Source organism: Crocodylus porosus, unplaced genomic scaffold (genome assembly GCF_001723895.1).
Source record: "Crocodylus porosus isolate Cpor-Errol unplaced genomic scaffold, CroPor_comp1, whole genome shotgun sequence".
NCBI classification, from domain to species: domain Eukaryota; kingdom Metazoa; phylum Chordata; order Crocodylia; family Crocodylidae; genus Crocodylus; species Crocodylus porosus.
The window spans coordinates 30,604,015-30,618,951 of NW_017728914.1; the positions used below are offsets into that span (position 1 = coordinate 30,604,015).

The 14,937-nt window shown below is 42.8% G+C and overlaps 1 protein-coding gene across 2 annotated transcripts in view; it reads left to right on the top strand.

Annotated features, from left to right (window-relative positions):
* SPOCK1 (SPARC/osteonectin, cwcv and kazal like domains proteoglycan 1) overlaps nt 1–14,937 on the top strand; it is a 495,139-nt gene that overhangs the window by 94,174 nt on the left and 386,028 nt on the right. The window lies entirely within an intron of this gene.

A 14,937-nucleotide genomic window follows, 5' to 3' on the forward strand; every position in this document is an offset into this window, starting at 1 on the left:
TATCAAAGTCAATGGCAAGCTGTTTTGTGCCCATTGTCACTGCCATGCAACATGCCTGTGATGCAGCACTCTGCATCCCAAATGGCCCTTTCACTTAGTTTTAAATGCGTTTACAATTTAGAGCTAAACTTGTATATTTTTTTCTAAATGAATGATGGAAAATCTTAGTGTAGTTTAGGCAAAAAATTGACTGGGACTTGATCTGTACCCAGAAGGCCAGTGTTAGGTATGAAACCACATGTGAGGGAGAAGGAAGGAGGGCTTTGCTTTAGCAGGTAACATGTTTGCAGCTCACAGTGCCATGCTAATTTTTGGCAACAGATTCTCCAATGATGTCAGTGGAGCTATGACACTATGACCAGCTGGGGATCTGTCTTGCATTGTTGTAAAGAAGCATATTACTTATGCTTTTACACCTATTTCCAGAGTTATTTGCCATTAACTTAGCTTTAGTCCTCCTAAAATCAATGCTATCCCTATTGACCACAAAGAGTCAATCAGGCTAATTGAGCCTTGTTGAAAAAGCCATCCACAATGTTAAGTTTACTCAACTGTTGCACAGAATCCTTTTAAGTGGTTAGACAGGTCTTTTTTTCTCCTCTTACTATTTCCTCCTTCATTTTCCTGCTGTTATGTTGTCTGTCAGATTTGTGCAATTTCCAGTAGTATTCTGTTTTCTCCTGGCTTTCTGCCATTATGGTTCATGAGTTATCCCAAAGAAACACTATATAGTTTCTCAGATGGTGTCTTGATGGATGATATCCTGTTCATTGCAGGCTTTAAGAATAAATTCTGGTTTTCATATTGTCTGCTCTTTAAATAGATTTACATTAGACAATCCAATGTTCCCCATTACCTAAATCAAACACTGTTTATGTCAAGTGTGAAAAAGGCTGTTAATGTTATTTCTACTATTGTAAAGAGTTTTCTCTTTAAGGGGGCGCCATAAGTAATTTTGCAAAGGCAAGTGTGGCTAAAGGCAAGTCACTTCACTTTTCTCTGTCTTCCCTGTTACAACCCATGTTTATCCTGTGTATTCACCTTATAGACTATTTGGGCAACCATTTTCTCCAGTTATCTTTCTGCACCGTGCTTAGCCTCACGGGACCTGGGTTTTGGTTGTGCCTCCTGATACTACTATAAAACAAGTACAAATACTAAGCAAGGATCTAGACTTCCAAATGAGCTGCTTCTGTCCAGGCATCATTTTGGAAAAAAAAAAACATTTCATTTTAGTGGGGCTCAAGGAGAACCAATAAGGTGGGAACTAGGGCTGTGCAAATCTTTGGATGCGGATTTGATTCAGAGGAGAGTGGGCCCGATTTGGTGGAATCTGGATCGAATCAGGGGACCAATAAAAAGGTCTGAATCTATTCAGAAATGATTCGGAGAGCTTCGGCAATTCAGGCAGTCCCTTCCTGCTGCAGCAGGAAACTGGAGCTGGACTTGGAGCTAGTAAATAGTGTGGGGGGGGGACCATGGGGGGACCCCTGCCTGCGCCACCAGCAACCCTCAAGCAACCCTGACCCCTGCCTGCTATTCCAGCACCCCCCACCATGGCTGCCCCACCTGCCCCAGTTCCTGGGCCTTCAAGAAAAAGCCCTGACTCACCGGGTGCTGCCTGGTGGGGGGTGATCCCTGCTGCCCCCCACTGCCCCACGCTGCATGGGGAAGCTCTGTCATGAGCCTCCCCCTTCCCCGCATCATGAGCCCCTCCCATGGCTGCCCTTCCCCTGCCCCCCCCCCACCCTAGCTCTGGCCCTTGAAGAAAAACTTAAAAAAAGCCAAACTCAGCAGCTCCGGCAGTGGCCTTAGGGCTTCGGGGGGCCTCTGCAGAGTCCCCCAGGCAGTGGCAAGCATCAGGGATTGCCCCCCTGCCTGGCAGCACCCAGTGCGTCAGGGGTTCTGGGGGGTTTTTTCTTAAAGGGCCGGAGCTGGGTGCACAGAGCAGCGATGGAGGGGGCTGGGACAGTGGGGGGCGGGGTTGGGTGGCTCATGCAGAGCCCCTCCATGCAGCGTGGAGCAATGGGAGGCAGCAGAGATCACCCCCAACCTGGCAGCTCCCAGTGAGTCAGGGCTTTCTTTTTCAAAGTGCCGGAGCTAGGCCGGGCAGGGCAGCCATTGCCAGAGCTGGGAGAGCAGGCAGGAGATGGGCCTGGGTGATTCAGAGATTCGACAGCAGCCGAACCTCTGAATCGGTTTTGGCCCAATTGATTCAGGACAGTGATTCGAATCACTGTTCCCCTGAATCGGCCAAATCTGAAGCGAATACTAGCTGCTTTGCCAGACCTAGTGGGAACCTCTGGAAAGTCGTTATGTTGTCAATCGTTTCCTTAGGGTTTTTAATTTAACCCATAAATTATTCAAATGCCATTCTTGCTCGAAGTATCCATCCCTGTTCTGTTCCTACTGAAATGGCTAGCATGTCTCTTATTGTTTACAATGGGAGCACGGATCAGTACTCTGGTATTAACACTAGACAAAAAATTACCTTTAAAAAATGCTCACAGCATCTCTGAGACCAGCTCTTATTTGAAAAAGATAACCTCTTGCTCCACAAGAAACTGAGGACTTGAATACCAGTAATCTATTTTTTGGGGGGTGGGGCGGGAAGCTTGATTAAAAAAAAAAAAAAAAAAAAGCCTTATATCCATCTCTACGCTTTCTCTATCTCTGAGCTACACTTTAAGGAACCCTTGGAAACTTTGCCTGAACATGTGCTCATCAGGGGTTGTCAACTGGGTGTACGTGTACCCTTGGGAGTATTTAAGAAGGCCCCAGGGGGTATGCATGGGTGGGCAGGGATGGAGCACCTACCATGCACCATCCCGTACAGGTGCCGCCGACCCAGCTGGATGCAGGGAACACGGGAAGCTCGCACACAGCGGCTGCCGCCACTCTGCAATACTGCATGCCACCGCCTCCCCACCCCCCCAGCTGAGGGTACACTGATCCAAAAAGGTTGAAACCCCCCGTACTACATAATCAGGCCCTCAGACTTCTATAATATCCTGAAGAGATTTTCTTATTTCCCTTTATATTGTAAGTTTTGCTTCATTCGGACAGTATTTTTTATGAAGTGTTGGAACTGGTAGGAAAACTGTTTCTGCTGGAAGCCAGACTTTGTTTGACTTCCAGAAACATAAAGAAGCATTTTGGCCCAGAGCTGCTAAAACGCAAACATTTAAAAAGATGATGTCAGAAAAACCCTAAGCAAAAATTATTATTTTTTTGGTCAAAAATAATTTTTCATCCAAAATTGTTTATAGAAAGTTTAAAACTAATCCTGCTACTCATATGATAGCACAGCACATTGTTGTCTGCAGTTTGAACTTGAGCCAGCAAACTTTGAGGCAGCTTATTACATTCCCTTCATGTTGCTGAAAGATTGAATACAGTTGACAAGTGTTTATGGTTATCAACATAATCTAAAATGAACTTTCCTAGTAAAATAATACAAAGGTAAATGTGCTGACAGAAGTAACTAAGCCAGAAACTCCACTTTGGTTAAGTTGCTTCAGGGAAACATTTCATACATAGAAATTATGTTTTCAAGAGGAAAAAATCATTATGAGAGGAATTTCATTATTACAGAAAAGAATATAATGGCTTTATATATGATGGAGAAAGATGATATCTTTCATTTGAAGCCTCTTTTAATGCACTGGTGACTTTACCATTTCAACTAAATGCCAAGAAAGATGCATGTTAGGAACTCGGGTGTCTTTATTACTGCAGCATATTATACTGGCGTGTTTTTTATTGAGCAAGTGCCATTGAGCAGAGCAGACATTTCAGAGCAGAATTCTTTTCCATTTGAATGTTTTTAAAAACCGTTTTGCCTTTTGGTTCACTCCTTTTTGACTCTCTTGCTTGTAATGTGCTGTTCTTATCCTTCCCCTCTTGCCTTCCCATTACTGTTTAGCTTTATTAGCCTTTGTTCATGCAATTTTCAGTACTCTCCAAATTTAAAAATAACATGACTAAATCACTCAAGAGAAACTCTTTGGGTTCAGCTTTGATTGAGTCGTTTGAAAGGGACAGCTCAGTGATACCCCTCCATACACATCCTGTTTTTATTACCCTGAGTATTTCACTTCAGCGTTATGGCTTGGAATAAAAGTGTTTGATGATAAATATATTTAGATGATTCCTTTTTCCATCAGTGAGGAGGTTTGCATATTGTATATGTTATATCCAAATAATGTGATAGTGTTCATAATTCTGTTCATAAGATTTCATTTAGAGTCATATGTGCCATTATTTTTAGCAGAATAATGAAACTTCATTTTTATACTTTTTTAAAGTGCTTTACAAAGGAATTGGGTTGCCTTGTCCCCATTTTACAGATGGGGAAACTGAAGTATATAAAGGGGCAGGTTGAATGTTGCCCAAGTTCTCCTAGCCATTACTAGCAAAACCAGGACTTGGACTGGGGGCTTCTGAACCTGGCACTTTTTCCAGCAGGTCACTCTCTATAGTGATTTCTGTTTTAAAACAATGGCACGATTGTTTGAGTACCTTACCCTTTGAGTACTTTATTCATATCTCATCAGGCTCAAACCACTTGAGAGTTCTTATAGACTTCTTTATCCCATTTCATCTCTTTTGAGATCTGAGGAGGGGAGGTATGATGTAGTTAATCCTACTATAGTTTTTCCCCAGTAACAGAACTCAGTGATGACAAGACTTCCAAGTAGACAGAGACTTGATCTCGCTTCCACACAATCTTTGCACCAGTGTAACTTCACTGTCTTTCAAGAAGTTGTTTCTGATTTACATACTTAAGTATGAAGAGACTATCTGTCACATCATAGGTGAGTGTCCCTAAATCCCTTCATATTGGCTAGTGTGAGATGGGAAAGTTTTCATTAAAAAAGAAAAACAGAGGCAAAATTCAAGTTTCATATAGGCTTTACATCAGGATGAAAATCCTAATTTTTTTTCCCCCACAAAGTAGAATAGTGGCTTTTTGATCAGTAGTTTAAGGGTGAGTGTGTTTTGTGCTATGTAATGCTGATGCGCGACAGCTAAGAGGTACCATGAGCCATTAATCATGTGAGCAGCCCCACTGGAATCTAATGGAGCTATTTATGGAAACAGGTGTTCACTTAACGTGAGTGCATGGTAGCTCTGAGATGCCACTAGTGCAGTTCACCTTCAAATATATAAGAAATCTGTGGTTCCTAACCCCACTTTTGTCTTCAGATAAAATATCAATTCATTTTAATATGATAAATAGATGCTAATTGGGGTTTTTTTTAGCGTGCTAGGCCATGACTCTTGTGTCCAGTGAGTTTCTAAAGAAATACAAAAGAAAAGTAGTTTGAAAGAGATGAATCCAACAAAAGACTATGAATATTCAAGCAGGCAGACCAAAAGGACATAGTGATGCTGAAGGAAAAAAGAAGAGTAGGGAAGGGAGTGGTGGAAGGCACATAAATAGAGACTTAACGAAACACAAGTGAAAAGGTTAATTTTCTCCGTTAAACTTCGCTATCACATCAGTCACCTGCACCCGACCTGGCTGGACAGTGCCAATAAACTCCTCTAGGCTGCTTTTCTGTTGTGCCAGCTTCTACTTTGCTCTGTCAAGCAGCAGAAGTTGAGGATCAACCAAAAGGCAGTGATTTCTAAAATTCTAGGTGGGGATTAACGATTGATGGATTCCTAGAGGTAATAGGTCTGAGTGTCTCTATTACAGGCTCCCTGCTCTGTCCAAGCGCCAGTCTGGGGACCAAGCTTTGTTTTACCCAAGGCAAGCAGATTTATCAAAAGCTCTGTATACCTTCACAGGTACAGAGATGCTGGGCACGTAACAGCTACGAGCACAGGAAGCTGCAGGGGCTCAGGAAAATTAGACCTATTCTGGAAATGGCAGACTGGCTCCTCCCTGGTACTTTGGCTTATCCCTGTGAAAATTCCTGAGACGATATTTGGGGTCTTTTGATTGTGCCTAGCTCCTGTCCAGTTGCTGAGATGAGAGGATGACCATGATGTGCATGATTGGAAAGATCCAATATCTGGTATTGATAGTACAGATACAAATCCCAACAGCACAGACCTGAAACATTTCTTAAGTAGCATCCAACTGTTCACATTTTGACAGAAAAATTCAGGGGAGCCAGTCCCTAGTGGAGCTCTGTTTATATAGCTAAACCAATAAGCACTCGCTAACAGCCTGGCCCAGGCAGTTTAAACATACATTTTAAACAGTTGTGCCATTAAGGCAGTGCAAAAGGGCATTAAGCCACTTGAAGGACCAATTTTGTGGTGTGTACAAGTGTCCTTAATGGTTAGAACTTATAGAAATAAATTTGAAGGCCCAAATCTATTGAGCTTTTATTCTCTACTTCCCTGCCTCAGATTGAGCCACTTTGCATTTGTGCGGATGGGTTAGAAATACTATCACGTTGGCGTGGCAGCAATATATATCCACAGTAGGAAGGCTGTGGCAAATCAGATCCTTTTTGTTTATTCCTGGCTAGAGCTGTTCAGAAAAAGGGATGCATCTCGCACAAAATTGTGTTGTGGACAATTTGTCGTCCCCTTCTCTCTGCCCCCTCTCCGTTTAAAAGAAAATATAACTTTTATCCAAGCAGTTCTAGAAGCAGCCCTGTCCCTAGTTGGCTGTGAATTGCTTCATTTTTACCTGTACAAGATATAAGCACAAGGTAAGAAACAAACTCCAGAACATCTCAAAACTACATGAATAAATATTTTTTATTAATATGCATGATCCAGCATGTGCCATTTTTTACCCACTTTAACTTAGGGAATTTATTTTCAGGTTTCCAGACAGCAATGTGATTTGATGAAAGCGTTTCTTTGTGGAAGTCATGAGGAGGGACTGTTCCTGTTCATTGACACAACTGGGATAATTCTTCACAGCCTCCACAAGTTGTTTCACAAATATATTTATTCATATTTATTTGACTGTCACGCAGAAAGTACAACAGAACATGATGTTCTGCATAATCTCATTGTTGTTAAATTAATTCCTGAATTCTCCTAGTTCAAGACAAAGAAAAGGAAGTTTTAATGCTCTGCTTTGGATATGTTAAATGGGTGAAGATCTATCAATACCATGTTTAATAGATTGCTTGCTATTTTCAGTTGTTGAAGCTTCTCTTCGTGATTGTTTTTGTGGCTGAGTTTTGCCAAGCTGTGACCTACACAGCTGTTTGTGCGAGATGTCTGCCCATGCTGTGATTTTTTTTTTCCAATGCTAAATATGAAGCAATTAGCAGTGATTCATGCTTGTAAGTGCGGCTTGAAGGTTCAGTCTAGGAACTGTGCTTTTGTGTGATTTTGTGTAAGTGGTGCTTCAGCATATTTAATAAGGTCATCTATAATATATGTTTGAAAACTGCATAAATTGATCCAGGAAAACATTTCTGATTGCATGAATAACAGTTATTGCGCATGCTTTACATATGGTAAACGTTAAGCTTGAGAGCGATTTTTACAACATTCATCCTAAAATCTAACATCCTCCTGTGTAAGACTTTTGAAAGGCGTGAGGAAATACTGGAGGCAGTGGAAGTTCTCCATCCAAATACTGCGCATCTTGTCCTGGCAGGCCCGCTGGAAGCATTCCTTCATGCCAGGATGGATCCGGGAGGGAGGAGGCGGAGGTGCACTGGTGGATTTGCACCTCCCTTTGATTCCTGCTCCACCCAAAGTTTAAAACAAACTGGGTGGCAGTGGCAGCAGTGTTTCTAGTCAGGCAGTGCTGAGGGAGCTAATTGACTTCGTGGCTTACTGTAATCTACCTGCTCCTTTCTAAGCTCTTCATCCCATAGGATTTAATGACCCTTTGTTTTTTCCAAATGTTCTTCCTGTTCCACCAGTCAAGCTATCCTTTGTTCTGTAATTCTGCTGTAAATTAGCTGCTCCTGGTTACGAAGCTCTTTTTTCAAAGCCCTGCAGATTGTTTTTAACTCATTCTAATGAAGTTATGTATGTTTTTTTGCTTCAGTCTTAAACTATTACAACTCTAAGCCCCTAGTGTATTAGTAGAGCTTTTAGTTTATTTTTAACTAGTGAAGAAATATGTCTGGCTTTGTGTAATGATGCATCTCACCAATGTGCACCTCCTTTTCAAATTTCTAAACTCACCCATGCCTTCATGTAACTAGAAATCCAGGAGTTGCCTCAAATTGCATAAATAAAGTGTGGGGTAGGATTGTGAACAGTATGTGCATGTCGCCTTCAAGCAGAAGAGGCTCCTAGTCAATGAAAATCAGGGTAAGAGCCAAAGCCCTATGTTTGCAATGGGCCAGTCACAGATTGACTTTAGTGGATTTATGCCAGTTAGCAGCAAAGGAAGCTGAGGATTGGGCCCAGCGTGCCAAAATGTTTTAAGACGGGGGTTGTCAACCAGGGGTACATATACCCCAGGGGGAACTTGGGAAGGCCCCAGGGGGTACACGGCAGCAACGCGGTGAAGCATGCGCTTCTGGTTTTGCGCCATGCCCCCCCTCTTGTTGACTGGCTGGCGGACTTTGCTTCTTGACCGTCTGCCAGGGATACACCAACCGAAAAAGGTTGGAAACCCCTGTTTTAAGAAATGCAGGAGTGTAAATCTGGAGTAAGGCCACTGACTTTGGGTGGGGAGGTTACTCTCATTTAAGAACAGTGACATAAAAGCTTAATCCTGCTGGGTGCTTGGTGCTTTCAAATCTAGTGGAAGTATTTGATACAATGTGCTCTCAATTGAGAACCAAGAGCTAATTAAAACTGGTCCCTGTATCTGCAGCTAATAGGCCAAATCCTGGATTGCTTCCAAAAACCTGATGGCTGCTTTAATTTGCACCAGCTCAGGGGCCATTCCAGCAGCCAGATATTGGTGGGGCCATATCCCTTTCTCCTAGCCTCTGCCTCTTACATGGGCATTCAATTTGTAAAGGACCTGCTTTAGTGTCTGTGCTGCACCTGAGGATTGAGGGGTTTCAGTCTGTTTTACAACAGGGAGTAGGCTCAATGATGTGGACAAGCTGGCATTCTCTAATGGACCTCACGTAAAAGGAATTCAACAAGAGTGCAACAGCTTTACTGAATTTCCAATGTAAAAATGCAGCAAAGCTGCATACCTGCATATCTAACCAAATCATAGCTTTTCCTCCTAAATTGTTTAATTCCACTTGTAAACCTAAGTGTCAGACATTAAACTAGCCAATGCTAATGCAGCAATTGTCAACAACAAGGAGAAACCTGCATTTGTGCAGATGGCTAGGATAACACCTAGGGCTTATTGTGCTTTTCAAGCTGGCTAGAATTATGCAGGCACCTGTCCTCCGGCTAATGGGAGTTTTATGTGTAAGCTTCTATGTGAACTATTGAAAAAACGCTTCTAAAGTTTTGCTTGGTAAACAAGCTCCATGGAAAAGTACTGACTTGGTAAAAAAAAGAATAAATACTAAAAATTACAAGTACTGACTTGTAAAATAAAAGAAAAAAAAGCAAACTCCAGCTATGCTCATGTGCTTTGCTATTTTGATAATCCAGACTGAGCCGGCTGTTTTGTTGTCTGTTCATCTTACCATGACAATTCTGTGTTGTATAACTAAAGGTGCAAATAAGCACTTGCAAGACCCGAGTTCAGTTTAGGTGGCTTAAAGGCAGTTAAACCTACACCGGATAGGGTGCGTTCAGGCATTTGCCATTGTTGGGAGTGGCATGGGCAGCCCGAGCCCGAGGGTGGGGAGGGGGTGAATGGTGGTATTGGGGGGTGGGGGCATGGATCTGCAGGGCAGGTTGGCAGGTCTGCAGGACTGGCTGCCAAGTCTGGGGAGGTAGTTGGGGCCTAAAAATAGCCGGGTCAGATTGAGGTGATAGGAACAGCACAGCTCTGGGCCTGGGGTGAGTGGCTAGGCTTTCACAGCCCTGGGGCTCTGTTGTGAATGTGTACAGGCCTTCGCTAGACCAGATTAAGCCACCTCATCTCCTGAGATGAACTAATTTTACAGTGAGTACACCACTTTTAGGACAGTTTAAGTTCTGTGAATGTCTGCATGCCTGGTCATTTAAATTAATCTAACTTGGTTAGGTCAATCTAAACATAATGCTTGTACCCTAAAAGGAGTTACAAGGTGTTCCCTAAGCTGCACAGCAGAATATAAGATGCAAGGCAAGCCACATGATTCAGAAGACTGGTTGAAAGTGGACCACAGGTTCAACCCTTTGCATCAGACATACTCTCTGTGGAAGAGAACTGGTGGCACAGTGTGTAATATTAGAGGTGGGAATGAGAAATGTAGCCTGATAAGTGGGCACTGCTCAAAGGGAGCCTATCTTGGTACAATGTGTAGGGGCTAAGGGGTAAGAGGTGCACTGATTTTAAAAATGGACAGAAACCCTCGAGATCATATTTAAATTTCATCCTAGATCTCTCTGGGCCACTAGGTAAAGAAATAACAGTCAATACAATTAGGAAGAGCCAATATAAGCAAATAAACAGAGAGCAGCTACAGGTCAGTCCTTTCTTGTGCTTTTCAGTGGTAGCTGTTGAAGATGCTGAAGCGGCGGTGTACTTCTGGTTTCACGGCTGGTGCTTCCAGGGGGTGCACATGCACCTGCTTGCACCCCCTCCACGTCACCAATGTCCTTGCCTGTTCTGTGCCAAAAGAGAAGTTCAGAGTTAGCTCCGGGTTGTTTTCATTTGCACATTGTGACTCTAGGCTCCCCACCTGCCCACTGAAGCCCACAAGTATTTTAAACCTACAGCAAACAGGAAATACACACACACACATCTGAGCGCAGACTGTAACCTTATAGAAATATTCCTTCCCTCAGGTTACAGTGATGACTATAAATCCTTGTTTGCCTAAGACTACATCTTTGCTGAGGCTGAAGTATGATCCTAGAGCAAAGCTGTTCCATTTAGACAGAAATAACTTCATTGAAATGGAAGCCTTTAAGTTAATATGAGTATAAAGCCAGGCTTTTAAATGCTACAGTGCGTGTTTAGTGCACCAGTTTCCAATGGTGTGCACAGCGTGCTTCATTCAGGTGGGTTGCTTAAATTTTATCAGGTCTGGCAGTTGTTTATTTCACTGCTGATTAGATGACCTATGAGCAGTGTAGCATGTCACCCTTGGGTTGGAGAAGAATCGGCGCTGCCTGCCGCGTTGGATTGGTTTGTTGGGAAGGGTGAGTGCCTGCTTCCAAACGTTTGACAGAGATTAATAAAGTGCAGAGTTCTTTAAAGAGAAGCAATGACAAAATGGCACGTGTTTTGTTTTTTCTTCTTCAAAGCAATACAGAAACGTAGAGATCTGTGTTCAGCCCAACTGAGGGCTATAAGAGACACGTGCATCTTCTTCAGAAGATTTTAGATGCTGTGTGACAATTTGTTGAGGTTCATAAACTTGAGCCTAGGGGTCCGCTTTCCCCCTTGTGACATGATACATGGTTCTCATTAAAGCCGAGAGCTTTAAGTGCATGCATTGAAGAGAAAACAGACCCCTGAGTATGAGACTTTATTCCTGCTCATATAACACTTTGAATATCTATGGACACCACCATATTTGACTTTCCCTTTTTTGAGAGACAGTCCCTCAGGCTGGTGCTTTTGGGAACAAGTTTGCGAACTGCAAAACATCCATCATAAGTACATAAGCAATCAACCCTAGTATCTAGAGTTCCCCAAAATAATAGACAAAAGACTGTACTGGACATGTTCATGCTATTTGTTGCAGTAATTCAATCCCTATACTTTCCAGGGAATGCTAATGACACGGAGGTCTGTTTTGTATGTTATCCGAGCACTGCTACCTAAGGGGAAGTGTTTGCAGCTCTAGAATACCAGATAAAGAAACATGTCTAAAGATAAAAGGGATAGATGCTCTTCTGCACCTGAACCTTCGTGTAGGAGTAGGGTTTCAGGCCGTTGGCTAAAACTCCTTCATTCTAAGCAAGCCCTCTCTCCAGTGACATTTAGAGCAGCTGTCAGGCTGTTTGCATACTGTTACTAAGTCTCTGTTGAATGCTACACAAGGGGAAGATTGCACTAGAAAGCTTCATGCCCATTATGTCCACTCCATTCCTTAATATGCTGTGAAGCACAGACAGAGGCCTCATAGAAAATGGAAATTTTCCACAGAAATATATAATCAGAAATGCGTTTTGTATTGAGTTTTTTTTTTCCAGTGAACTGCACTGGACAAAAATCTATTTATTCTGTTTTCTATAAACAGGGTAGAACCTCAGAAAAATGTATTCTGAGAAGGTCACACATAACTCAATGCACTTGTTTGGGGCGGGAGGGAAGGTAGAGAAGAAGAGGAGATGCCAAAAAAAAAAATTGATACGTTCCACCCACGCACACAGTTTTCCCAGTCCAATTCCTCTCTCTTCCCTTGCACTCTCTCATCATTTTCAAACACTTGCAACATGTGTCATTTTGTTTATACCCCTCCGCAATTCATGAGCTGACACAGTCTAATAAAGGAAAGCAAATATATAAAGCAGCTTTCTAAAAAAGCATCATTGCTGTAAAAAGAGATGGGGTTTTTTTCCCTCCACAGATTTATATGTTCTACTTATTAACAACAAAAAAGTTTAACTTCATATACACCCATCTCCCCAGTGATTATTTCTAATATGTCTGCTACTACAGACTCCCTAATGGGTTAGGTTTATATAGCCTTCCTTTGAGACTAACTGTCTGTGACAGACAATTTTTAACCTTCAGTTCCAGAAATGATACCTTAAGAAGTAGTCTACTATTATCTTGTACTGTAGGGTTTGTGATAAGTTAGTTCTTTCTCTGCTGTCACTGAGTGCCTATTAAATTGAAACTCAAAGTACCTATGTTCTTGATTTGATCCTAAAACTCTTGAAATTTTAGCCAGGAGGTATAGGGAAACCTACATTTTAAGTGTTTAATCTACCTTAGCAAAGTTTCATGAAAGGGTCTGCAAAGGAATCTCAAACTCTGATATGTAATAACATATAGAAAGCAAATCAAAGAAACGCTTTTTTTTTTTTTTTTTTTACCAGTTGCGGCTATACTTAGCCACGTTGAAATGTTGTGATAAAAATATCAGTGAATGCTTGTTCTAAAGTTGAAAGAATTATTAAAAAAAAGTCATCTAATCTAAAAAAGCAGAATCTGGTCAAAGAAAGGACAGTACTGTAAGTTTTTTACCCACTGTTTGAAAGCTGTAGAGACCCTGGGCAGCCCTCCAGGAATGCAGAAGCAGGGGTACCCCATTTACCCATCTAGTAACCCCCCTCAACCCCTGGCCTAAATGCCTGGGACACCCTGAAGCCTGGTCAGCACACACATGTGGAATTAAATTGACAAGCAGCTTGGGGGGAAAGTGCTGTTTTAAGCCGCAGAGATATTGGGCAGCTCCCCAGCGTGGGACCCAGAACCCGCTCAGTGGACCTGACTCTTCCCTCCAAATCATCCTGGGATGGCAGAGATTGGGTCAAATGCTGGTGATATAGTTTGCAGCAGCAGAGTTCTGACTGCACACCAGAGCAGAAGTCGGTCTGGAAGGGACCTCAGGAGGTCATCTAGTCCAGTGGTTCTCAACCTTTTTTGTACCAGGACCCATTTGTAAACGTTGGCCCGACCTAGTGCCTCTCACTCCCGACCCACTGCCCCCTGCCCCAGCCCTCCCATGTGTGGGGTCAGTGTGGGGCTGGGTTGGGCATGCATGGGACATGGGGAGCCCCAAGCAGTCTGTTTCATATATTCTTGCAAATCATTTTTGGATCGCATCCCATGGGTTGAGAAACGCTGATCTAGCCCAACCACCTGCTTGAGGTAGGATCGACCCTATTCAAATCACCCCATACAACCATAATTTCAACTCTGAATAAGACTACCCTTCACCCTGAGACAACACAGATTTACACTCTACCCTGCTCCAAATAAAGCAGAGAAACCACGGTAGCCAGTGTCTTCCTATAAGATGTCAATATACGCTCAAGAGGTTCCAGCTAGAGGGCCACAGCCCCCACTACAGAATAAGACAAAAACCCCTACAGGCCATGCGAACCTGACCATGGAGTAAAATTCCTTCCTGACCTCAGATATTGCAATAAGTCTGACCCTGAACAGAGGAGCAAGACCCTCTAGCCAGGAACCTCCAGCTTTGCTCCTAGAAAGAGAATCCCCTCCCGTATCTTGCACCTAATGCTTCTGTTGATGTATCCCAAACTCACATTCACGTTTTGTGTGGCTGCATCACACTGCAGACTGGTACTGAATCTGTGGTATACAAAGACTCCCAAATTCTTTTTCCATTGAACTGCCATTCAGCCAGGTGTCCCCCATTTTGTATTTGTGTTTTTGATTATTCCTTCCGAGGTATAGCACCGTGCATTTGTCCACATTGAACTCCATCCTGTTAGCTTTAGCCCAGCTTTCCAATCTGTTGAGATCCTTTTGAACTGCTTTTGCATCCTCTAATATCCCAGTTTTATGTCATCCGCAGACTTGCTCAAGAAACTTTCTATGACTGCATCCAAATAATAAGCACATTGACCAGCATTGGGCCCAAAATAGATCCCTATAGGGCTGAAAACCTCCTACCATTCTGGCATGGACCATTAATAATTACCCTTTTCTTATGGCTATTGAGCCAATTATCTATCCACCTTCTAGTGGTTTTATCCAGCCCACATTTCTCCAACTTGTTTATGAGAAAGTTTATGAGAAGGTTGTGCAGGACCTTCTCAAAAGACTTGTTAAAGTCCAGATGCACTATATCCACAGCATTCCCTTCATCCACCCAAGTAGTTAGTACACCAATATATCCATCCATATTGAATCGGCACCAATAAAAGGAAAACTGATGTTATCAGCAATCAGCTTTTTGGCTGGCGTAGCCAATAATGTTACCAATAAATTCCGCTTCCATGCATGCCACCAGAAATAGAGCCCGGCAGTGTGGAGAGCAGCATCCAGTCAGTAAGTCT